The sequence below is a fragment of the Bos javanicus genome, chromosome X (genome assembly GCF_032452875.1).
Source record: "Bos javanicus breed banteng chromosome X, ARS-OSU_banteng_1.0, whole genome shotgun sequence".
Classification (NCBI taxonomy): Eukaryota; Metazoa; Chordata; class Mammalia; order Artiodactyla; family Bovidae; genus Bos; species Bos javanicus.
The window spans coordinates 8,115,440-8,143,272 of record NC_083897.1 but is presented as its reverse complement, the minus strand read 5'-3'; the positions used below and the strand labels follow the sequence as shown (position 1 = coordinate 8,143,272).

The 27,833-nt window shown below is 39.5% G+C and overlaps 1 protein-coding gene across 8 annotated transcripts in view; it reads right to left on the bottom strand.

Moving 5' to 3' along the window:
- The window catches only part of STAG2 (STAG2 cohesin complex component), a 133,390-nt gene that overhangs the window by 100,665 nt on the left and 4,892 nt on the right, over window positions 1–27,833 (bottom strand). The window contains exon 1 of one of the 8 annotated variants that reach the window (XM_061409520.1): window positions 27,263–27,816. The exons of 2 other annotated variants lie outside the window; for them this stretch is intronic. The gene's annotated coding sequence lies outside the window, so the exon portion shown is untranslated. Of the gene's footprint in view, window positions 1–26,589; window positions 26,710–26,839; window positions 27,181–27,262; window positions 27,817–27,833 lie in introns of those variants that run through there. 5 more of the 8 variants (XM_061409524.1, XM_061409517.1, XM_061409521.1 and 2 more) reach the window with 5 other exon arrangements.

Below are 27,833 nucleotides of genomic sequence, written 5' to 3'. Positions count from 1 at the left end.
TGTTCCTATACACAAGCCTCCATCATTACAATAATGACCCTGTATTTTTAATGTTTTTGTTTCCTTAACCACCTTCTGTATTGACTGCTGACTCTGAGGACAAAAACTGCATCTTATATACAATTCACTCTGAAAAGATACAGTTGACCCATGAACAATACAGGTTTGGACTACCCAGGCCCACTTCTATGCAGATTTTTTTTCAATATATACTACATTACTACATGATCCACAGTTGGCCAACTGCAGAAGCGGAACCAGAGATACAGAAGGCTAACCATGGTATACATGCAGTCTCAGATTTTGGTATGCACAGCAGATCCTGGAACCAACTCCCCATGAAAACCAAGGGACAAATGCAAAGTCTATTCTTTTGACATAAATATGCCCTCAATCACATCCCCATGAACTTCCCACACAACAAGAAAAGTCTAAGCTAACTTATTAGAGAAATAATTACAATACCACTTTTTCTAGAAGAAAAAACACTAAATTTTATCCATGCCCTATGCCCAGAAAAATTCTACATTTTTAAAAGGCAGGAGAATTAGATTCATAAATACAAAGTACCCACTTCTAAAAATGTGCTGATATTATGAAAACAAGTTACAAACCAATACATTTAAGTATGATCCAACCTGTTTATGCTTATAAAATCTCTGGAAGAATCCAAAGAAACTCTCAGCAGTGGTTACCTCTGAAAACTGGGAATGGAGGGACCGGAAATTTTCACTTTAGACCCCTTTTATACTGAATTTTTACCATGAGTAGGGATCATTATTTTTATACAAGTAACAATAAAGTTTTCTTCTTTTAAAGTAGTTTGCTCTAAACATTTTTAAAACATCCTTTGAAGACATGAGGACCATGCTACAGAGCCCGTAAGTTTTCTGGATACTACTTCTATAAAACAACAACCCAAGAAAGGCAAGCATTCCAAAGAATTACAGTACAAAGAATTATCATGGTTTCACTTGCAGACATACTCTTCTGAAGATTAATGTAAAATAAATGAGAGATAAGCACACACAGAGAGACACACAGAATCAATTTAACAATACTCTTAACTGGAACATGACTGAAACAACAGAAAAAGCAACATTCTAGTAACTTTTCAAACACCAAGACCATCATACTATTTATCCAGGCAAATTCTAACAAGCTTGTTTTAAAATCAGAATATAAATGAGAAATGCAAGAATCAATGGAACACTGTGTCTTGTAGTACTCACAGACAAATGGAAAAGAGAAGGAATTAAACTAACACCTAAACCAGTCTTTTTTATGGAAGCAATGAAACAGAAAAGAACACACATACCATAAAATATATCAACCATAAAATATATGAAGTAATTCAGAAGGCAGAGAGCAGTAAAGTATTTGCTCTGCTGATTGACAAGACAAGCTACACAAAAAGTAATGGGCATAACACAAGATTTCAATAGAGGGTTTCCCTCATAATACTGCAATGGGACATCGATCTTGGGGCTTAAAGTACAAGAACTTGAAGATTCTCAAATAAATCCATTAAGGTAAAAAAGCAGTTATATTTATCTACTTGTGGTAGCCATCCTGTTTCAGAACAAGAAGGAAAAAAGAAAAACTAAAATTCCATAGCAAAATGCAACGGATTGATGATAATGTGTGCTGAGTTTACTAAAAAAATAAAAAGCCAATAACTGAGATTAAAGTGTCCCCAAAGTATAAGAAACATTATACTGGACCATGTCACCTAGCTCAACCCCCCTGAATGTTTTAAGGGCAGTATCTTTCAGTGCACACTACACAGAAAACATATAACCTTGGTTCCCACAAAATTACACATGAAATTACCTTTAACACAATAATCATATAGCATCCATTATCTTAGTAAATCAGTAAATCATTTTTTCATTTTTCTTCCCAGGTTTTGTCTGTATGTGCATGCATGAATGTCTATGTGTAAAATTTTCAAAATTATAACTACGGAATGGATGTAACTGTGCATAATTTTAATCTCTGTATGCATTTCTACCATTTCTGTAATATTTGTAATAAATACTACTAATAGTTTCATGAAATCCCACCATATGTCATGCACTATAACCTCCTTATTTATTGTTGGACATTAAGATTGACCCCAGTATTTCATTACAATAAACAACACTGCTTCCTGTGTATATACTTTATGTTGAATTATTCCCTATTTTAATCATTATTAGATCTAAGTAGATCAACATTTATTTTAGAGCTCTTGGTTAGAGGTAAGACACATGCCTACAATTTTCTGCTATTTGTACAGTGAGGAGATTTGTACCTATGCTTTGCATGGTTCCTGCTTAAGGATTTAAAATGACAGATTTATCAAGCACTTAGACTAGTGCCTGGCACTCAATAAGAATCAACAGGTAGTAGTAATAATATTGAAAACTTCAAATACAATAACATTTAAGATCATAATAGTTGTTCTTATCAATCTGCATCAATGTTAAATAAAGCAAGGTTAACATTATCAAGCATATTCCATGTGTCAGAAACAACATACTACACTATCCTTGATTATTTCAAGGTAGGTGATATTCTGCCCATTTTATAGATGAGAAAATGAAGTTAGGTAATTTCCACAAGGTCACACAGTTAATGAGGAAAGAAGCCACAGGATTCCAACTTAAATGGGCTAAGATCTAAGGCTTATTATGTTCTTTTCCACTATCTCAAGCTGCCTCAAAATACATTTAAATGTTTGGGGAAGGGGCTTCCCTGATGGCTGAATGGTAAATAATCTGCTTGTCAATGCAGGAGATTCAGGTTCAATCCCTGGTCTAGGAAGATCCCATGTGCCCCAGAGCAACTGAGCCCATGCACCACAACTATTGAGCCTATGCTCTAGAGCCCAGGAACAGCAAGGACTGAAGACCTTGTGCCCCTGAGCCTATGCTTCACAACGAGAGAAGCCACTGCAAGGAGAAGCCTGCACACAGCAACTAGAGAGTAGACCCCACTTGCTGCAACTAGTGTTAAGCCCAAGTAGCAACAAAGAGCCAGCACGGACAAAAATACATAAAATTATTTTTTAAAATGTTTTGGGAAGCTATTCACCATTACAAATATAGATGTGAATCAGAAACTATTAAGAAACCCAAATACCTTTGTTTATCAGCCAGCCAGTTCATCCAGTAGCATACACATCTCCAAAATCAAAGACAGGGAAGACTAGAAACAATACATATCTGATCTGAGAAGATCTAGGTTAGAATCCTGGCACATCAGTTTTATAATGTTAAATCATTATATACATATATCCACTGACACTGTAATGTTAAATCATTATATATATATTCCACTAACATTATATATAACACATAACACACACATGTATGTAGAGCCTTTAACACTTCTTCCTGATCTAAAATTCTAGGTTCTAAAGCACACAGAACCAAGAAACACAATATGTATGTTCTAGTGTTTATTTTACTAGTTCTAGTTGTGCGACCTTGAGCTATGTTGTTTGGCTTCTCTAAAAGGCTAACTCCTCATTTGTAAAATAGCATGAATACCATAAGACTTCCCTCCCTAAACAATTATTATGAGAACAGAGTGACAGTGTTATATAAATTCTACAATGCTCTAAAACTATGATGGATCATCACTACTATTACATTTGATTAACACACATACTAAGCAACACACTCAGAATTTGATCCAGATGCTCAAGCTGGTTTTAGAAAAGGCAGAGGAACCCAGATCAAATTGCCAACATCCGCTGGACAATCGAAAAAGCAAGAGAGTTCCAGAAAAACATCTATTTCTGCTTTATTGACTATGCCAAAGCCCTTGACTGTGTGGATCATAATAAACTGTGGAAAATTCTTCAAGAGATGGGAATACCAGACCACCTGACCTGCCTCTTGAGAAACCTGTATGCAGGTCAGGAAGCAACAGAACTGGAACAACAGACTGGTTCCAAATAGGAAAAGGAGTACATCAAGGCTGTATATTGTCACCCTGCTTATTTAACTTGTATGCAGAATACATCATGAGAAACGCTGGGCTGGATGAAGCACAAGCTGGCATCAAGATTGCCAGGAGAAATGTCAATAACCTCAGATATGCAGATGACACCACCCTTATGGCAGAAAGTGAAGAGGAACTAAAAAGCCTCTTGATGAAAGTGAAAGAGTAGAGTGAAAAAGTTGGCTTAAAGCTCAACATTCAGAAAACGAAGATCAAAAAAAAAAAAAAAGAAAAGAAAATGAAGATCATGGCATCTGGTCCCATCACTTCACAGCAAATAGATGTGGAACCAGTGGCTGACTTTACTTTTTTGGGCTCCAAAATCACTACAGATGGTGACTGCAGCCATGAAATTAAAAGACGCTTACTCCTTGGAAGGAAAGTTATGACCAACCTAGATAGCATATTCAAAAGCAGAGACATTACTTTGCCAACAAAGGTCCATCTAGTCAAGGCTATGGTTTTTCCAGTGGTCATGTATGGATGTGAGAGTTGGACTGTGAAGAAAGCTGAGCGCCGAAGAATTGATGCTTTTGAACTGTGGTGTTGGAGAAGACTCTTGAGAGTCCCTTGGACTGCAAGGAGATCCAACCAGTCCATTCTGAAGGAGATCAGTCCTGAGTCATTGGAAGGACTGATGCTGAAGCTGAAACTCCAATACTTTGGCCACCTGATGCGAAGAGCTGACTCACTGGAAAAGACGCTGATGCTGGGAAAGATTGAGGGCAGGAGGAGAAGGGGATGACAGAGGATGAGATGGTTGGATGGCATCACCGACTCAATGGACATGGGTTTGGGTGGACTCCAAGAGTTGGTGATGGGACAGGGAGGCCTGGCACACTGCAGTTCATGGGGTCACAAAGAGTCAGACATGACTGAGCCACTGAACTGAACTGAACAGGTTCAACACGAGAGAACACAGTAAAAACAAACATTACCTCCAATCCTCCCACAAGATGGTGGCAAAAAAGCAATATAGTTGCTAACTACTCTTCTCACCTGCTTCAGATTTCTTAATTTCAGTAAACTGTAAAAAGAAACGTCTAAGTCTGGGAGATACACCAATCAGACACTTAAGAGTAAAAGCTTGTCTTAACTTGTGAAGATAAAACTGATAAGAACGTATGCTAATTAGTCATAGGTCAGATAATAAGTTCAGACATTGTTTTGTGTGTGTGCATGTGTGTGTGTGTGTGTGTGCGCGCACACGCGCTCATGTGTGCTCAGTCATATCCGACTCTTTGCAACCCCATGGACTGTAGTCCAACAGGCTCCTCTGTCCATGGGATGGATTCTCCAGGCAAGAAAACTGGAGTGGGGTGCCATGCCCTCCTCCAGGGGATCTTCCTGACCCAGGGATCAAACTCACATCTCCAGCGTTTCCTGCATTGTCAGGTAGATTCTTTACCACTGAGCCACCTGGGAAGCCACAGATATAGTTACACAAAGCAAGATTTACTTAATGAACTTTGGAGACTGATGTCTTTTTAACTTTACTTCTAATTTCTTATATTCTATAGTAACACTGACAAGTCTCTGAGATATTTCTCCCATTTCTCAAACTGATTTTAAAACTGAAAAACAAAAAAAAAAAAAAAAAAAAAAACTGAAAAACATGAGATATTTCTTAAGTTCAGAAGTTAAGGTACATTCATAACTAGGACTGAATTTATTTCTAAATATTTCAATCATATCCAGTTAAATTAGTTTGTTTATCCATTCATTCAACAAGTATTTCCTAAGGATCTACTATGTACCATGTACGGTTAAAAACACTGAAGTTATAGCATTAAACAGTAAAGTCCCTTCTTCCATGGTGCTTAAATTCTACTAGGAGAAAGAGACCAAAAAGAAATTCGAAAATACCGAGCAGTGGTAAAACTACCACAAAAGTAAAACAAGGTGATTGTGTTGACAGGAGAGCAGAGATCCATTCACTACATTTAAACACAATGTAACATCCATGATCATTTTAACTAAACTATAAATAATACATTTTATGTTCCTAAAACTAAAATAAGTCCTAATCTCAAAAAATAAAGCTTGAAAATTAACTATTCTATATTTCCACTTACCCTGAACTTCTCTCCTAGACCTGAACATTTTTTCATTATGAAGCCGCTAATGTGAGACTTCATGGTGGTACAGTGGTTAAGACCCAGAGCTTCCAATACAGGAGACACAGGTTTGATCCCTGGTCTGGGTACTAAGATCCCTCCCCTCAAAGTGTATCTTTAATCACTCTAAGTTAGATAGTCTAGAACATTACCAGGTATCTAAAGAAGGGTATCTCTTAACATTGGTTTCCTAATGCCACAGTACTGACAAATTCTCAGTAGAAGACTATGAACTTCTTCTACCTGGAAGTAGTCTATGAACTACTAGTGTCACAACCATTAATACAATCATGTAATTTTTTTTTGCAAGAATGATGTTGAACAGCCAATTCCACTTTATCTACCCTGCTCATGACTAAAAATAATCATTACTATCAAGAAACTGGCTGAACTACTAATAAAAATTTAATTTTACTGTAGGCTTCATTGCTAAAAAGATTACACTGCAGTGAAAAAAAAAATCTGGGCTTTTACCACTGGTTCTCTCATACTGTATTTACAAAACACTTGAGCGCAGCTCAACCACGAAGTGTCCAATGAATGTAACCTAAGCTACAGGGCTAGACAAGTGGATGAATAGATTATTGCAGGTTTCCTAAGCAACTGCTGTTTGTAAATTGAAATGAACTAACACCACTGAATAAGGTGAACAGACATTACGAAATAGTACACAAATCCAATTTAAAATAATCAGATAGATCTACTTAATACTAAAAACCATCACTACCAGTAATTAACCAGAAACTACTGTATACTCATAATTAAAAAGGCCCTCAGGTTAAACTTAAGTGTTGTCTGTCACATTACAAAATACCTTGCCCAAAAATAAGGGGAAATGTTCATTCTAGTTGGTAATCAAAGAAACACAAATTAAAAGAATCTGAAATACCACTGTAAAACTGCTTAAAAAAACATCTCCAAAGCAGGAATGTGATTACCACATATGACAGCAACAGTGGGCCTGTAAGGTGGGTACAACCCTACTGCAAAACAACACATCTTCAGTTACAAGGATCTTCCAAAAGTTCACACTGATTGACAGCATGATCCCACTCCTGGACATAACTAGATAGGGGGAAAAAAACAAAGTTACTCATAGAAGCTGTACCTTCTCAAACAGGTGGAAAGAGACAAATGTACAGCAAGGAAAATAATTAGGTAGTTCATGGTATGGCAAATGTGTATAGCTAAATTGGTTCTGGGACCCAATACCAATGTTGTGTTGCAGGCAAGGGAGGGGATATCTCTTACAGCACCAAAGATTCTCTAGACACCAGCTGGGTGCTCTACAATTCAACTCAATTCTGACACTATCTACCCTGAGACAGCATCACATTTCACAGATTTAAGGATTCAGTCCTACAGGACTGCCCTCGTCCAACTCCACTTCAGAGAGCAGTTCCAAGTCCAGGTTGTTCCCTTACTTCCAACCCACTGGCTATAAAACAGAGGTGCCTGCTTCCCTGATAGCTCTGCTGGTAAAGAATCCACCTGCAATGCAGGAGACCCCAGTTTGATTCCTAGGTCGGGAAGATTCGCTGGAGAAGGGACAGGCTACCCACTTCAGTATTCCTCGGCTTCCCTGGTGGCTCAGCTGGAAAAGAATCCACCTGCAATGTGGGAGACCTGGGTTTGATCCCTGGGTTGGGAAGATCCCTGGAGAAGGGAAAGGCTACCCACGCCAGTATTCTGGCCTGGAGAATTCCATGGACTGTATAGTCCACGGGATAGCAAAGAGTGGACACAACTGAGCGACTTTCACTTTCAGTGTGAATGAAAAATGCCACCTGCCTCATCAGCAAACAAAGGATGCTATGGCCATCCTGTCATCAGCCACTAGCCTGTCCCATGGTGAGCCCTGAGGGAACTCAGGAGGGAGATAAAACAGGCTGCCAAGCCCTCAGCCACTGCAGCCACCACACAATGGTAGATTCTGAGGGGACTGAGCATGGGAAAGAACACAACAGTATCCCCAGATAACTGAGGTGCATATCAAAGGAATGATTTCAGTCAGCCCAGACTCTCGCATCTTCCCATACAAGAAAAGCAGTAAATTCATTAATTTGAGATATCTAGTTTTCTCTGACAGTAATCTTTTGATATTCTAACCACCTGTTTTTTGTGGCAAAACTTCTATTTACCCTGGCTCCTCACCTCTTTGGAGCACTCCCTCAGAGATTTCTGGGATGATGCCTTCTGGGTTTAAGTCCTCATAAATTTCTTCAAACAAAACATAATTCTCAACTTTGAGGCTGTGTGTTTTTTTACATTAAGAACTCCTCCTTGGGTTCAATTAATTTGCCATGAAGGCTCACAAAACTCAGAAACATTTTACTTAAAGTTATTTATTGTTGCTGTTTAGTCACTAAGTCATGTCCAACTCTTTTGCGACCCTACATATCCTTTACTGTAAAAGGATTTAACTCAGAACAGCCAGATGAGACACACCGCATGGGTAAAGGGCGAGGAAGCCTCCAAGCGCTCTTAGAGCTTGCCATTCTCTCCAAATCTTCACATGTTCAGCAAATCAGAAGCTGTCTGAACCCTTTCATTTTGGGGTTCTGGGGAGAGTTCAGGATTGATTAAATGATTGGCCAATCGTGACTGCATTCCAAGTCCAGCTCCTCTTTCCTCCTCAGAGTTGGGGTGCGTTTGGGGGCTGAAAGTTCTAACCCTTTAATCACAGTAGGTTTCACTAGTAACCATTACAGGCAAATTCTCTACTCTCTGAGCCACCAGGGCTGGCCTCATCCTAGGGTGCTTTCTAAAAGTCACCTTATTAACATAACAAAAGATACCTCTACCACCCTAAACACTGAGAAAATTCCAAGGGCTTGGGGAGCTCTGGGCCAGAAATGGGGAAGAAGACCAAATATATATATGTCACTTATAAATCACAACATCACGAAAGCCCTACCACACTTAAGAGTCAAAAATATATACCAGATGCATTAAATTTTTAAACGAGGAGGGGAAAGACAAAAATGATTTCCATGTGGTGATAGGTGGGGGAGTGAGGTATTATAGAAGATATCAGTATGAAAAAGCATTTACTGTTTTGTATCCTTTTTACTTTAACAGTATATGCATGACTACAACCATATAAAATATACACATGGCCAGTCCCAGTCTTTAGGACCCCATGGACCGTAGCACGCCAGGCTCCTCTGTCCTCCACTATCTTGTGACATACTTTTGCAGCATTTACCATACTTAACTGTGTTTATTTAATATCTTTCTTCCCTACTAGACCATAAATTCTGAGGGCAGGGACCAGGCTTTTCTTTTCACTGATATCTGCAATGCTGAGGACCATCCATACCACATATAGACACTCAAACATTTGTGGAGCAATTCCAATTCTCGGTATATACACGAAAGAATTTAAAGTAGGGACTCAAACAGGTTTTTGTACACCATGTCCCTGGCAGCATTATTCACAACAGCCAAAATGTGGAAGGACTGATGCTGAAGCTCCAATACTTCAACAACCTGATGCAAAGAGCTGAATCATTGGAAAAGACTGATGCTGGGAATCAGCACTGATGCCGGAATGGGTGAATTTAACTCAGATGACCATTATATCTACTACTGTGGGCAAGAATCCCTTAGAAGAAATGGAGTAGCCATCATAGTCAACAGAAGAGTCCGAAATGCAGTACTTGGATGCAATCTCAAAAAACGACAGAATGATCTCTGTTCATTTCCAAGGCAAACCATTCAATATCACGGTGATCCAAGCCTATGCCCCGACCAGTAACACTGAAGAAGCTGAAGTTGAACAGTTCTATGAAGACCTACAAGACCTTCTAGAACTAACACCCAAAAACGATGTCCTTTTCATTATAGGGGACTGGAATGCAAAAGTAGGAAGTCAAGAAATACCTGGAGTAACAAGCAAACTTGGCCTTGGAGTACAGAATAAAGCCGGGCAAAGGCTAATAGAGTTCTGCCAAGAAAACGCACTGGTCATAGCAAACACCCTCTTCCAACAACACAAGAGAAGACTCTACACATGGACATCACCAGATGGTCAACACCGAAATCAGACTGATTATATTCTTTGCAGCCAAAGATGGAGAAGCTCTATACAGTCAGCAAAAACAAGACCGGGAGCTGACTATGGCTCAGATCATGAACTCCTTATTGCCAAATTCTGACTTAAATTGAAGGAAGTGGGGAAAACCATTAGACCATTCAGGTATGACCTAAATCAAATCCCTTATGATTATACAGTGGAAGTGAGAAATAGATTTCAGGGACTAGATCTGATAGACACAGTGCCTGATGAACTATGGACGGAGGTTCGTGACATTGTACAGGAGACAGGGATCAAGATCATCCCCATGGAAAAGAAATGCAAAAAAGCAAATGGCTGTCTTGAGGAGGCCTTACAAATATCTGTGAAAAGAAGAGAAGCCAAAAGCAAAGGAGAAAAGGAAAGATATAAGCATCTGAATGCAGAGTTCCAAAGAATAGCAAGGAGAGATAAGAAAGCCTTCCTCAGTGATCAATGCAAAGAAATAGAGGAAAACAACAGAATGGGAAAGACTAGAGATCTCTTAAAGAACATTAGAGATATCAAGGGAACATTTCATGCAAAGATAAGCTCAATAAAGGACAGAAATGGATGCACCTAACAGAAGCAGAAGATATGAAGAGGTGGCAAGAATATACAGAACTGTACAAAAAAGATCTTCACAACCCAGATAATCACGATGGTGTGATCACTCACCTAGAGCCAGACATCCTGGAATGTGAAGTCAAGTGGGCCTTAGGAAGCAGCACTATGAACAAAGCTAGTGGGGCTGATGGAATTCCAGTTGAGCTATTTCAAATCCTAAAAGATGATGCTATGAAAGTGCTGCACTCAATATGCCAGCAAATTTGGAAAACTCAGCAGTGGCCACAGGACTGGAAAAGGTCAGTTTTCATTCCAATCCCAAAGAAAGGCAATGCCAAAGAATGCTCAAACTACCACACAGTTGCACTCATCTCAATGGCACCCCACTCCAGTACTCTTGCCTGGAAAATCCCAGGGACGGGGGAGCCTGGTGGGCTGCCGTCTATGGGGTCGCACAGAGTCGGACACGACTGAAGCGACTTAGCAGCAGCAGCAGCACTCATCTCACACGCTAGTAAAGTAATGCTCAAAATTCTCCAAGCCAGGCTTCAGCAATACGTGAACCATGAACTTCCAGATGTTCAAGCTGGTTTTAGAAAAGGTAGAGGAACCAGAGATCAAACTGCCAACATCCGCTGGATCATCGAAAAAGCAAGAGAGTTCCAGGAAAACATCTACTTCTGCTTTTTTGACTATGCCAAAGCCTTTGACCGTGTCGATCACAATAAAAGTGGAAAATTCTGAAAGAGATGGGAATACCAGACCACCTGATCTGCCTCTTGAGAAACCTGTATGCAGGTCAGGAAGCATCAGTTAGAACTGGACATGGAACAACAGACTGGTTCCAAATCGGGAAAGGAGTACGTCAAGGCTGTATATTGTCAGCCTGCTTATTTAACTTATATGCAGAGTACATCATGAGAAACGCTGGGCTGGAAGAAGCACAAACTGGAATCAAGACTGCCGGTAGAAACATCAATAACCTCAGATATGCGGATGATACCACCCTTATGACAGAAATTGAAGAGGAACTAAAGAGCCTCTTGATGAAAGTGAAAGAGGAGAGTGAAAAAGTTGGCTTAAAGCTCAACATTCAGAAAATGAAGATCATGGCACCTGGTCCCATCACTTCATGGCAAATACATGGGGAAACAGTGGCTGACTTTTTTTGGGCTCCAAAATCACTGCAGATGGTGACTGCTGCCATGAAATTAAAAGACGCTTACTCCTTAGAAGGAAAGTTATGACCAACCTAGACAGCATATTAAAAAGCAGAGACATTACTTTGTCAACAAAGGCCCGTCTAATCAAGGCTACGGTTTTTCCAGTAGTCACGTATGGATGGATGTGAGAGTTGGACTATAAAGAAAGCTGAGTGCCGAAGAATTGATGCTTTTGAACTGTGGTGTTGGAGAGGACTCTGAGAGTCCCTTGGACTGCAAGGAGATCCAACCAGTCCATCCTAAAGGAGATCAGTCCTGAGTGTTCGTTGGAAGGGCTGATGTTGAAGCTGAAACTCCAATACTTTGGCCACCTGATGCGAAGAGCTGACTCATTGGAAAGACCCTGATGCTGGGAAAGACTGAGGGCAGGAGCAGAAGGGGGCGACAGATGGTTGGATGGCATCATCAACTCAGTGGACACAAGTTTGAGCAAACTCCGGGAGATAGTGAAGGTCAGGGAAGCTTGGTATGCTGAAGTCCATAGGGTCACAAAGAGTTGGACATGACTTAGTGACTGAACAAGAACAAATATCAACTTTAAAGATAATTTCAACTTTACATAATTGAAACAACAGTTTTAATACTGTATACAATGTTAAAGCATGTCCCAGATAGGAGAACACACCATTTGGATTCTTTTCAAATTTGAGATGCTTATGGATTTGTACATTTTCCTAGATTTTTCCTATGTTAGTGGTCCTCCTGCCCACTCTTGGCCTTCTGCTCCTCTTTATTTGTAACTTCTCCCCGCTAAAGACCAATGTACACTATGCATAGGGATCCCTAAGGTCTACCTCTTACTCATATCTCCTGACCTCCGGTTGCACTAATATCAGCTTAAGGTGGAAGTATCTAAAAATACAATTTTGTTTCTCTCAAAAATTAACTACCACTCAAATGCAAGAGCATAGTACAGCATTACTACTACCATGTTCTAAGTACATAATTATTACAATAAATTTTATAAGTAGAAAGAAGTATGAATTCCAAGATACTACAAAATAATGATGGTAAGTTGCTATGAAAATAGTAACTAAAACAATAATTTAAAGTTTTAATACATGGCAGTTTTGTTTTCTTTTTTAAGCCCACACACATACATATGTACGTGCATATTATGGCAAAGCGAGGAATTCTCCTGTATGAAGCCAACTTATCTAGCTCCATACTGTGCACATCACAAATATACTATAAATGGTCAATGAACAAATCATTAGGCAAAATGAGGGGTTGAAAGTTAAGACAGTCAAAAGAAGCTGGAAAGTAGACCTCTATTAAGAGATAAAACAGCTTCAGAGAACCTAGAAGCTGACCCGAGGGCATATACTCCTCCAGGAATTCAAGGCAATTCACGAGAACAGACTTCTAAAAATTACAACATGAGACACAACTGCCTCCCCATTCCCACCCAGAAACAGGTCCAAGCACAATCCTTATCACTTCTCTGTTCCAGGAAATGCCTATCTTGTCTATTAAGATTAAATCAGTCTAATTCTGGGTCAGCTTGCAAGTAAGTCTAGTGAGTCTCAGGATACCACACAGTGAATCCACTCAACAAATATTATACAACCTATTATGTCCCAAGCACTACTCTAGGTGCTGGAGTTAAGGTAATGAACAAGACAAATATCCTTGCCTTCACAGAGTTTACATGGTAAGGCGGAGAGACAATCCACATAAAACTATGTTTGATAATGCAGAAATACAACAGAGTAATACAACAGAGAAACTGTAGTACAGCAGAGAAATACAACAGAGTAAAGAGAAAGGGAGTGCTGGGGGCAAAAGGTATTTCACACGCTACAGCCAAGGAATATTTCACTGAAAGACTAATTACTTGAGCAAAATGTCCTGAAGAAATGAGCAACCACACAAGACAGAGGAACCAGCAAGCAAATACAAACGCCCTAAGGTATAGTTGGGGAAATTACTCAATTTCTTTAGGCCTCAATTTTCTGTAAAATGAGTACAATATCCCCTATACAAGATTAAAATGTAAAAGTAATATACTACATCAAGTATATGACATATAGAATGTACTCAGTAACTGAAAACATTACAATTATCTGGGGGCCTATCATGGCAGCGAAACCCTTAGCCTATTGTCTGGCATACAGAAAACACTCAGAAAAGTATTGTTATCTAATCCCCATAATAGAATATGGCAGAGAGGATTACTCATTTTATAGCCAGGAAACCTGAGGATCAGAAATTTGTCCAATCCTCTGCTGACCTCTAAAATTCCTATTAGGATGAACAAACATACTTCACAATTAAAGACAGGGCTTAAAATAAATACACTGTCAAGATGAGGAAACCATTCACATTAATGTCAAGAGTCAGCAGTATGATATTGTAGAGCTACAACATGGGACTCTCATCAGTTCGCCTGGGTGTCACATCAAGGCTCCACCACTTTCCTTGGTATGTGTCCTTGGGCAATTTTACCTTTTTGTTCTGCACCTCTGTTTTCTCACCTGTCAACAGGATACAGTAATAGTACCTACCTCATAGAGTTGTTGGGAGAATAAAATGAGTCTATTTTTTAAATCACTTTTATTTCAGTGCCTAGCATATAGAGTTACATTGTATTAGTAGTAGTAGCATGAAAGCAAAAACAAAATCGAAAGTTTTACTTTCAATGGAGAATTTTAGAAACTATAAAGACATTGGAAATAGAAGAATAACAAAAACGAAGTACTGGAGAAAAATGAAAAACAGAAGAAAAAGACAGAAGAACACAAAAGTAGCATCATGGTGTTACTTGGATGTAGAGCAATTTACCACTGTCCTTTAGTAGGAACACTACCAGGGAGGCAAATGCCAATGATGCTTTGGATAACATTCTGTTTCATAGTTTATTTTCAAAGAAGTTTAATTTCTTAATCAGATGTCACTTAACTGAGGATTACAACAAATTAAATATAACAAAATTTATCATCCTCCCCCACTCAACACTCTTTCAGGTGTTATTTGATGCTTATTATAAAATATGAAACACATCACATATAACTTCAGATTCAAAGTAATTTATTCCCTATCAGCTGCTGGTAGAAAATAAGGCTTCTACCTAATTTCCGAACATTTTCTGACTACTTCGAGTTTAACTTCCTCAGTCTCATCAATTTAAGATTCCTGCCCCCTCATCTCCCCACCCAAAAGTTATCACTACACAAGTCCATAAATCATCCCACTGGGAGGCAATGTATCATCACCATGTATAGAAGTGTGCTAGAAATAGGCAAAACTGGATTCAAAAGCAGGCACTGCCACTCACGAACGAGCTGAGTGAACTTGGGCAGGTCACTTAACCATTTTGAACCTCAATAAATTAAAATATCACCAACTACCTCACACATGTCTTTTTAAGAAATAAAAATGAAATGTTAGGGAGCCTTGCCATGTAGTAGATCCTATAAATGATATCCTGTAGATATATAAAGTTTATCATTAATGCAAAGCCAACTAGAGGAGACTGACTCCTACTTTTTCAACATGAGAACTTTTTAAAATGAGGTATTAATAATGTGATTTCAATGCAGCGTTACATTTCTAGAAAACCCAAGGTTTTAATTATCATTTGAGAATCTGTGTACGTATTACACAATGGGACAGTTCAAAATCACATAAAAACATAATTCCTTGTCTGAAAAAGGTAAACTACTTATAAGAAATAAACCGGCGGACATCCCTGGTGGTCCAATGGCTAAGACTGTGCACTCCCAATGTAGAGGGCCCAGGTTCAATCTCTGGTCAAGGGGCTAGATCCCATATGCTGCAACCTAGAGTTCACATGCCACAACTAAAAAGATCCCACGTGCCACAATGAAGACCCAGTATAGCTAAATAAAGAAACGGAAATAAATTTGGATATCACCAATATTGTACATAAGCACTACGTATTTATACACACAATAATCATCTCTCATGTGACGTTTGCTACTTTTCTGCAGCAACCTGGATAACTGTGCCAGTCTAATTTCGAAGATTTACGAACTATTTCCCTACTAAGCAATCTTTTCTAATACAATCCTGTATTGTCCACATAAGTCCTCTGAAATTTAGGTATATTTAGAACATCCAAATACGAATGCAACTACTGAATATTCCTCAATGAATAGTAGCACTTTATCCACTGACACATGTAATCAAAACTCCAGAAAGTACATATATTCAAGCTGGAAAAATCCATTTGTCATTGACAAATTTGCTTTTCAAAAACATACCTTCAAGTTTCTGCTTCCCTGCCAGCCATAGCTACCACCACTTCCTCAATTCTCCTGCCAGGAATAAAGTCTAAGGAATGTCTTTTGGCCTGAATGAGTGGTGGAAACAGGGAGGGACATATCCCAAAGGAAAAATATTATGGCTTGCTAATATTTCCTACATTTTCTCTACTTCTTTAACATAGAAGGGAAATTCTCCAAGGTTCATATTCCTAACTATCTTTAATACTACTTCTGTAAGCCACAAAAAAGGCCTTTTTCAGTAAGAGGATATTAACTGTGTTCTTTGTAGTAACATTCTAATCATCGTAAAGTTTGCAAATAAGGTACCAGGCGAGAGATACATTGGTAGAGTGTGGGAAAATTCTTCCTTTTGAAGACAAAAAGGTTAGAAATCCAAGAAGAGAGTGTATCATACATCACAATCCTGAAATGGAAATTCTACCTTAAATATACCAAACCTGCATCATCATATATGTGTAGAGAATGAATTTAATGAGAATCATATACTGTGACAAAGACATTTCAAGGTAACACTCCAAAGTCAAAAAGCAAAACAAGCATAGATAAATTTAAATTCCTATTTAAAAGCAAGCATTTTGAACTTGAAACAGACCACAAGAGTCCCATATAACAGAGTGATTGCTGATTGCCTCTTTTTCTTTTACACAGAAGCACACTATCAATCAGAAGGTCTCAACTTTTAGATAACAGTGACTGGTTATAGGGGATGGTCATGGACTCTTAACTTAAGTTTATTCACAACCACTAAAGACTGAAGCATTCCAGTGCTCTAACAACAGTGTCCAATTGTTATTTTCCCCCAAAGCTTTTCATAGTAGTCCTTATTTTTAAATACTAATCTTAAATTAAGGACACTATCAAAACTGCATTGATAGCTAGTGGTTTTAACATAGTATTCCTTAATATATAGTAATTCCAGTACACAATGTTTTCAAAAGGGGTTATTTTTGAGCCTTTTGGGGTGATAAAACCCAAATGACAATGCTGAGAGCAGTCTATGTAGTTTACAACTGTATATCCCATCCCTAAAGGCACTTTATCTACCAGTTGATACAACAAAGGAACTCCTGAGAACTCGAATAAATGCATAGTTATACATTTTGTTGGGCTTCCCTTGTGGCTCAGCTAGTAAAGAATCTGCCTGCAATGCAGGAGACCTGGGTTCGATCCCTGGGTTGGAAATATCCCCTGGAGAAGGGAAAGGCTACCCACTCCAGTATTCTGGCCTGGAGAAGTCCATGGGGTTGCAAAGAGCCGCACACGACTGAGCGACTTTCACTTCACATATATTTTGTACATTAATTTCACAGGGGTCTCACACCTCTACCTTATCCATGGGCCCCAGATTATAAAACCCAACAATAACTTTTTAAAAACACCATCTGTATTAATTTTATGTAATAAATCACACCCACAAAATAACCTTTTGTCTACCAGTCACTATGAGGTCCACGAATTCCTTCCCCTTGTCAGAAATGCAGTCCCCCTCCTTCCAACTTCATGATGGCTTTCAGTGAACTAAACAAATGACTTTAAAAACTGAATCCACGCATGCTCAGTTGCTTCACTCGTGTCTGACTCCTTGCGACCCCATGGACTGCAGCCTGCCAGACTCCTGTGTCCACGGAATTCTCCAGCCAAGAATACTGGAGTGGGTTGCCATTCCCTTCTCTAGGGGATCTTCCCAACCCAGGGATCAAATCCGAGTCTCCCGTTTTTCCTGCATTGGCAGGCGGATTCTTTACCACTGTGCCACTTGCTGCTAAGTCACTTCAGTCGTGTCCAACTCTGTGCGACCCCATAGACGGCAGCCCACCAGGCTCCCCCGTCCCTGGGACTCTCCAGGCAAGAACACTGGAGTGGGTTGCCATTTCCTTCTCCAACGCATGAAAGTGAAAAGTGAAAGGGAAGTCGCTCAGTGGTGTCCGACTCTAGCGACCCCATGGACTGCAGCCTACTAGGCTCCTCCATCCATGGGATTTTCCAGGCAAAAGTACTGGAGTGGGGTGCCATTGCCTTCTCTGGTGCCACCTGGGAAGCCCTTAAAAATTGAATGAAAGTTAAAGTGAAGTCGTTCAGTCGACTCTTTTCGACCCCATGGACTATAGATTACCAGGCTCCTCAGTCCATGGGATTTTCCAGACAAGGGTACCGGAGTGGGTTGCCATTTCCTTCTCCAGGGGATCTTCCCAACCCAGAGATCGAACCCGGGTCTCCCACATTGCAGGCAGACGCTTTACCCTCTGAACCACCAGGGAAGCAAAAACTGAATAGACCTACTTAATAACCTCTCAGTTGTTTATATACTGACACCAACAAAACTTTCTAAAGTGAACTAGCTAGGGGGGAAAACACACAACTTCCTCAATGAAATATTAAAATAACAGCTAAGTATGAAAATAAAATGCACAGTCCTCTTAAGATCAGCTGTCTACTACTCACTCTCACTAGAAGAAGAAAAAGAGGGAAAAGAAACCTTAGTTTACAAAATAGTAAAATCTGCCATTATGCTGAAATCATTTCTCCAAAGGTTTGAATTCACCTACAGTATTCATTTTTGGAGGGGATATACCACAAACATAAACAGACTGGGAATACAAAGCAACTGCAAAAGTTATCAAAAATAAAAGAGAACTATTAATTTTATGAAGTGACACATTCATCTACAAGACTTAATTTTCAAAGTATGGTACAGAATCAGTTTAACTTCAAACAAGTCTCTAAACTAGACCCTTTTCTTTCTTTTCTAATACTACTTCTCCTTAGTCACAAAACTGTATCTCTTTCAGCTATCTTCTAAGAAATTTTCCATCTAAGAACCCCCGTGAAATATCATACAATTCACATTTCCTAAGAAACCCATAAATGGAGTCTAAACAACTTAAGAAGAACAAACAGATGTAAACAGTAAAAAGTAGTTATCTTGGAGTTTTCTGCTTTTATTTAGGAGGACCTCACTCAGAGAAGTTGCTCTTCAACATTAACACATAGTCATTTAAGTCTTCATCGTCATTTGAAAAGAGCCAACTGGAAATTCTACTGGGTTTTTAAAAACACTATCTCCTGTCTTTTACTGTGGACCCCATACTGATTAAAAACTCCTTCGAAAGAGTAAAAATAAACTCTAAAATAAAGCAGTTTAAATGCCCACAATCACATTCCTGCCCAAAGAAATCTCCGAGAGGTTCCGAATCTCTTCTGACCACTCAATTAATTGGGCGAGTTATTTGGCCTCCTACCTTTTTGGTTTCCTCTTCTGAAGTGGGGTGGGGAGGGTAGGGGTGTTAATCAGGGTCATCATGCATCCTAGTTACTCTGGGACAGTCCTACTTTATACTATTATCCTAGCATGCCATCCATTTATTGCCCCTTTCACTCTTCACTCTCAACAGTATGCTGGTTTGAACAATAAATCATATGGGCATCCCACCTCAGAGGGTTATGAAGACTAAATAAGCTAATATACATAAAGCATTTGTAACAATGTCTGGCACATAGTAAGAGTACAGTTAGGGTCAGCTACTGTTAATGTTAGTCACTGTCAAAAACTTCTTATAAAAGGTTTTGAATAATATAATGAACAGAGCTCCTACAATATTCCTTTTCACAAATGAAACTACGCATTTAACTTCCCACATTCAATATTCAATTCTTTAAAACCAAGTAGCACTAAGTGCCTAAAATCAACACTAACCACTTTATCCCACAGAGATGGCAATAGTATCAACTGCACTCATATTTTATCAAATATACTTTATCATATTTTACTTTGTAAAGGCTATATTAGGGTTACTGACAGGAAAGTAACCATGAAAAGTAAAACCTTGTTTAGCACTAAACCAAGTCCCTTAATATTCTAGGAGCCTTTCTCAATAAGGGTTCCTAATGTTATTAACCACAGAACTCAGAAAATGATTTGAGTGACAATTTCCTGAATTCTCCCAAGAAGAGTACAGAGCTAGTATCTTTCTAGATGCAAAGGAAGAAACTAATTCATTACACACAATGGACGCCTTGGGGCATAATTCTGTGGTAGAAGAGCAGTGGTACTTGGGACTACAAAGGGGAAAATACAGATGAAAAGACTCAATATTGAGTCTGGGGAGAAGACTATCACCTGGAAAAATACTTCCTACAATCATTAAGAAAATAATTAACATAAAATATATAAATCTGACTTATGGCTGTGAAAAGCACTAATATATTCAGTTTTACCACAACTCCACTAATTTACCTTAGGCCAGATATACAATATCTAGCATTCCTTCAGATTAGAAAAGTTCCAGTTATAGTTTATGAAAAGCAGGAACGAGAAAGAGGAAAAGCAAAGAAAACTGAGACCAAGATTCTGATCACTACTGAACGAAGTAATTCAGGGCAGCAATTATTAACTATTACCTGATTTAAAAAAATAAGAACAAGAAATGTTAATTAAGTGGAAAGATAAACTAGAATAAAAAGTATAAACAGAGAAGTTATTAATACTTAGAAGAAAACATTTTAAGATAACATTAAATAACAACAACATACCCCTACATAACCAATCAGAGCAGTAAATTATGAGTCACCAAAATTCTCATTTTAAAGCACATGATAAACATGCTGAATGACTGGGGAACTATTCTCAGACACATTTAGCCTCCTTTCTATAAAGAGACTAAATGACAGAAGAAAAAAATATTAGTGAAACTATTCTATCTACCATACTATGACACCCCCCACAAAATCAAGAATACAATTCAACACATTATCTCATCTAAAATAATAATAAAAAAAATTATCCCACAAACTTCTGCATAATGAGCATACTCAAACAAATCTAAAGCTTAGAGTTAACTATTTAACCTTTCAGTATAAAACACAATGTAGATCCTTCATCAGGCAGCAACTTATCAAATCCTGTATATAAAAAACCTGCATTTACCCTGTATGATACATTTAAAAAACTCATTTCATAACACTGAAAAGAAACATGCTTTCTGGTGATGGATATCCTAAGACCTAACCAAGTTAAGAGAAACTACTGAGCTTAACAAAAAAGTACAAAGGTTTTGAGGCCAGACTACTTTGGGTATGAATTCAGACTGTCAATTTTTATTTTGTGACAAGTCATTTATTCTCCCAGAGCCTCAATTTCTCCATCTGTAAAATGACAACCATCTATCTTGCAAGGTAGCTGAGAAGTTTTAAACAATACATGTTAAAACACATAGTACAGTTATTGGCATTTAAGTCATTCAAGTGGCAACTAAATGAAGAGTTTCTTAGAAGAGCTCAGGATTCAACAAGTTATAGGTCAAATCCCATTACAACAAATCCCAGGTTATCCATGCAAAAGTGTAAACAGGACTTCCTTTTTTCCCCTTCCAACAATGTTCAACAGTATTTTAAGAATATATATTTTATTTATATACATTTATATTCTTGGAGTTGTACATTAGATTATCTAGAGTTTATAGAAACCTCTCTAGTTTGTCTCATCAAGCCTAGTCCTGTATTTTCCAATTAAAATTACAAAAAAGAACAGACCATCAACATTATTCACCATCCCCTGGTTTCAGGGGGAGAGTGGGGCTTAAGGTGAGAGGGTGGGGCTTAAATCAATTTCAGTAATCTCCAGACTAGACTAACCATAGGTAAAGACTTATTTTCTTCTGGTTATTACCAAAGATAGAACTATAGCAAGCAGACATTAAAAATACAGTTCAGGTAGCAGATTACCATAGCTGGTAAAGAGATGTAGTTTTTTTAAATGTACATACACAAAAAGGGCTTTCCCTAGTGGCTCAGTAGGTAAAGAGTCTGCCTGCAATGCGGGAGAGTTGTGTTCAATCCTTGGGTGGGGAAGATCCCCTGGAGAAGGGCATGGCAACCCACTCCAGTATTCTTCCCTGGAGAATTCCATGAACAGAGGCGCCTAATGGGCTACAGCCCATGGGGTCACAAAGAGTCGGACACGACTGAGTGACTAACACATACAAAAATTAAGACTCTACCAAGCAACACCACTCATACTGACAAAACATAAAATTTGGCTAAATTAAATGCAAAGCAGGCGACTCAGGAGACTGAAAAAAAAAAAAAAATCAAGCTGACAATTTTGCTTTCTCACATATCTTTGCCAAAGAGAACATGCAATAACCACCACTCATGATAGCCGAAGATACAGAAAATTATTATACAGGAAGAGTACTGAACCACAAATTACAAGTCCTAAATATGTACCAAATGTAGAAATTACAAAACTATACTACATGTAAAGAACTTTTAAAATAATCTGAATCTTTAAAGTTTCTTCTTTACTAGTAATTGGTAATGTTTCAATATATACTGACACCCATAGATAACCTGGACTATCCCTTGTCTTTGCTATGCTCCCCAACTCCCAAAATAGTTACAGGATAGTGCTCCGCTACACAATAAACAGTTGTGTTCAGGTCTTTGAATAATCTAACAGTAATGTCAAAGTACTAACACAAGACCAGTTTTTTTTTTTACTATGTGAGACACAAAAAGGTCACAACATTAAAGAGATATGAACCTTATCCCAGTGACATGTAATAGACAGAGCACTGTGTCCATCTAATGTAAATTTTAAGCTCAAAACTTGCAGCATCAAAAACTGAAGACCTCCATCTACTATAAAGAACCCAAAGCAGAAATACGCTATTCACTGTTTACTCCCTTCGCACGCATGACTGTGGATGGCATCAGTTAAACATACAGAATATTAAGCATTACTAAACTGTCCAAGGCATATTTTCACACTGAACCCCATATTCCCGAAGGATAATTTGAGCCTAAACCTGTCTCCCACCCTAACCCACCCATTTTAATTCACAGATTCTCATTAAGGTTGAAAAAGAAAACAATGAGAAAATAATGTATAATTGAATTTCATTAAAATCTTGAGTCCTTGGGCTTTAAAAAAAAAAAACTAACTGAAGTTAACAAAGTTGCCAAACTCATAATTTGTTGCTTTAGTAGTTTAGCTCTTGCCTCACCACAATAAAATAAATCTGAAGTCACAATCCTCATGATCTATTTAAATTATGTGCATACAAATAAGAGTTCAAAATATATACTGTCTTAACATCTTTCTAAGGCTAAAATGATGAATATATAATATACAAACAGACTAATAATAACAATTATGAAATGTCTGTCTGTCACCAGCCTAGGGTGGAATTTTGGCTTTAATAATGATTAAGGAACACACATCACCAAACAGAAAAACTAAATATCCGTTATTTTGGGTTCCCTTTAAAGCTTTGACAAACATTCAAAAATACATCTTATAGGGTGAAAAAACCTGCCACTGAACAATACAAAATTGCAGAAAATAAGGTACTTTATTTCAAATAATTTACATTTTTTTGTAGGAGCAATTACAAATAAACTAAGGAGACTGAGGGTTTTAATATCAATGCATTTTTACTGTTGATGGGCAGTGGTCAGATGTTCTTAATAAAACATTAAAATATTTTACACATCAACTTTTATTTATAGCACCAAATGGTTAAAAGTGGCGGGAAAAGTGAAAGTATCAGTCCTGTCCGACTCTCTGCAACCCCAGGGACTGTAGCCCGCCAGGTTCCTCTGTCCATGGAATACTCCAGGGAAGAATACTGGAGTGGGTAGCCATTCCCTTCTCGAGGGGATCTTCCCAACTCAGGATCGAACCCGAGTCTTGCACTGCAGGCAGATTCTTTACCGTCTAAGCCACCAGGAAAAGTGGGGGGAGGGGAGCTTTAACTCATTTTATATGTAAACATTCATTTTCAGATCAATTTTTTAAAAACCCACCCCACCCCCAACTGCCAGTCTGATACCTTAAAGTGCTATAGCTATAGTTATTTCACAGTGGGAAAGAATAACTAATAAGTACATTTATTTTCCAATCCTCTTCTCTACCCATTCATTAAACACCAAATACTCAAACAGAATTCAACTCCTACCTCGATCTTCTTACTAGGAATGCTCCCTAGGGCACCCGAATCTCTTCCACTGTCACTTATTCCAACTGCCAAAGCCCCTCCTATTAATAGTAAATCCCTTTCATACTGACTCACTGGAACTCCAACTTAATGAAATAGACACCAAGCAGAATTTACAAAATTTGCTCATGGAATTTTCCTATTTTCAAAGGATTAAAAAAGAAACTAAAAGTAGAGCAAATTCAGACTAAGTTACAAATATTTAAAGTTCAACCAATTTATAAGTATCTTGTTTATTCTATACTGGTTCAATTTAAATATTTTTTGAGTTTGTAAGTCAGACATTGTGTAATTACTTATACACAAGGCCAAGTTTCTCATGCAAATAATATGTAAATATAAACTTAAGTCATTACACCAAAATTGCAAGATAATTTGAATTTTTTCTTCAAAATTTTCTAATTATGGAAACGTTCAAGTACACGCAAAAGTAGGGAGAATAGTACAATGAGCTCTCCCGTACTCATCACCCAGCTACAACCACCAACTCAAGGCCACTTTTGTTTCATCTCTACCTCCCACCTCTCCCCCAATTATCTTCAGAAAAGAACTGAGGAAGATATTGTACTAAGTACAGAGAAAAATCGAAAGATAATAAAAGTATCAAAAACTAGCAAGAAGTCAGAATTTAACAATGTAACTGTACAGCTACCCCATACAACTCCTTGTTAGTTAGAAGATTTTTTTTAAAAAGGGAAAGAACCATCTTTAAGAATCTAATGAAGTCAGTAAGATCCAAAGGAAACATTTAAAATTACATCTAAAAGAGTAAATAGGAATATGTGATGAGAATGAAGTTAAACGTGAACAATCAGCTTGCATTCACGTAGCACCTTAGCTCAAAACGAGAAAAAGCACACTATGTAACATAATGTGTCATAAAACTACAATTCAATCACTCGAAAAACCGCTGAACAGTTATGCCTTAACTGGCCCTTCTGATTCCTAATTATAGATTGATATCAGCGTAGGAAAAAAAAAAAAACAGGCATTTTAACGTAAGAGGTTTAAAATGCTCAAAATTAACCCCACCTTTCGTTGGAAAATATATAAAAGCAAATCTAAACTATCTGAATTGTATCTCATTAAAGAGACATGTATGCACTTTACAGGGCCCATTTTTTTAAAATAAGTTCACATATACCCTTAAATGCAACGCGCTAGGCTCCGGATAGAATTAGGAGACCGCCTCCTGCTTTTGCTCCCAACCAATACGCAGAGAGAGAAGGTTGGCAGGAAAGTGCTGCGAGGACAGTAACAAACACCAGCAGCTCCCGAGCAGGCCCTGCTAGAGCCAGGAATGACGCACTTCGGTAACCCGACTCTTTCTCCCCTCCACCCCCGCCCCCAGCAGCGGTGCTGACACCGCCAACAGCCCGGAGTAGGAAAAAAGACAACAGAAAAAAGGCAGAGGTTGGACCGCACCAGGTTTCATCAAGAAACCTCGATTATTCCTCTTTCGACACTAACCACTAGGACTAAACAGGAAAAGAAGCTTCGTGCTTAAGCAAGTCCCATCATGGTGGTTTAAGAGTCACTAAATTAAGCTGATAATGAGTCCAATCCACAGAGACAAATACAGGGTGTGGCTGCCGTGAAATACGGCGGTCCGTGGGAGAAAAGGGGTATGGAATTTACACTCCCGTGCGAGGGGAAGATGAGGCTTTACGGGGGGGGGTGGGGGGGACGGCCCGCGCATTTTAAGGAACCATCTCAAACCAGCACGAGCTTTTCGTTTACTTAAATCTAACCCTACAGATCAAAAGTTTTTAATAGATACATCACGTAAACTGTAAATAACCATTTAATCAAATACCATGACCCTCAATTAAAAAACTACATCCAAGAGAAAGGAGGAGGGAGAGGGAAGCGGGGGGCGGTAGGCAACAACATATAAAACATTTCTAGGCCACGGCGGAGAAAGTCTCACAAACCAGATGAAACTACTAATGCAATTCTAAAAATTAAAGCTGGACACTGCAGCATGAAAAATCATACGATAAAACCCATTACAGTTCAGGATTAAAAATAAAATGACATATACACCAAGGAGGAGCGGAAACTAAATGTCGAAAGTACAGCGGTTTATTAAAAAAAAAAAAAAAAACTAAAGGGAAAACAAGACATTCTCGCGACGGGGGGAAAAAAGGGGGCAGAAATCAACAATACGTTTCGAATGTAGGCCAGAAGAAAATGGGAACGGGGCTCAAAGTTTTACGGAACTACTTGATGCTGTTTCCCACACCTTCTCTCTCCCATGGCCCATCCGACCCTTTCCGTCCTAAAATCGCCGTCCACTGATCGCCGGGTACGCGAGAGAAGAAAAAAGAAAGTCAACCCCAAGCAAGAATAAAAGTGTGGAGGGAAAAAGCAGAAGCTGCCTACCTGGGGCAAGGATCAGTTCAGTTCGTGCCTTGAGAAAGACAGTGCGGGTGGGGGTGGGAACGAAAAGCAGCACTAAAACTAAAACAAAAGTGGCGCCAAAACCCCCCAACAAACAGCCTTCCACTCCCGCCCTTCCCCCCTCCTCCCATGCCAGGCAGGCAGGGCCCCCTTCGGGGCAAGGTCTGCACGCGGGGGCCAACACCGCCAGACCCCAACCTATTTAGAAAATTGTTGCCCGAAGAAAACTGACCGAAGTCGGGCCTCGGAAGGGATGGAGAGATCGATGCCAATCGCTTTCCCCGGCAGTTCCCCCACCACGCGCTGGAGATGACGGGGCGGGGGAGAAGCAGAGGGGCCCGTCACATGAATGTTGTTCCCTCTCTAGGAAGGGAGGAAGAGAGGGAGGGAGGGAGGGAGGGAGGAAAGGAAGGAGGGGAAGGGAGAAGGGAGGGGGCACGAGGGAAGGGTGTGATCAGAGTAGATTTTCCCTCGCCTCCCTCGGTCCGAGGCCCAAATATACACAAGCGAGCCTCCTCGCCTCCCCTCCCCCCTAGGTTCCCAGCACCACCATTTTGCTCTCTTCCTTCCCCTCGCCGCGATGCCGCGCTCTTCCCCCATCCTGACCGCGGCCGCCCGGCCTGCCTCCCCCACTACGGCTCGCACCCCACCCCACCTCCAGTTCGGGCTCTCCCAGGCTTAAGAGCCTGCCGGAGAAAAGGCACCTAAATCTAACGCTACACCGAGAAGCAGAGCCTCCATCTTGCGCTGCTCCGCGTTCTCCATTTTGGGCCACCCATTGGGGGGGGGGGTCTCCGTAGAGGCCCCGAGGGAGAGCGGGGCGAGGGAAGGAAGAGAAAGCCTTCAGCGAGGGTAGTCGAAAAGAAGAGTCCTGCGGTAGAAAGCCACTCTAGGAGTAGGAGGTAGGGAGAAAAGGGAGGGGGTTGGAAGTTCCTTGGTAGTGTTGAGGGAGCGACTTGGGGAAAGAGGGGAGAAAGAAGGGCCGGGGGTTACGCGGGGACGAGGACGCTTCTCTCCGGCTTCACTTGGCCGCCCGCTCTACAGCGGGCCCCGCTGGGGGTAAAGGAATAAGAGAAGAAATTAAACGGCAAGAGTGCCCAGTGTCTTTCCCTCCCAACTCCTCTCTCGCGCCCTATTTCAACCACACGCGGCTCACGGTGGGCCCCGCGCCCTCCGGGTGCCCCTCCAAACTTCTAGAAGCTTCGCCTCCGCCATTTTATAACTTA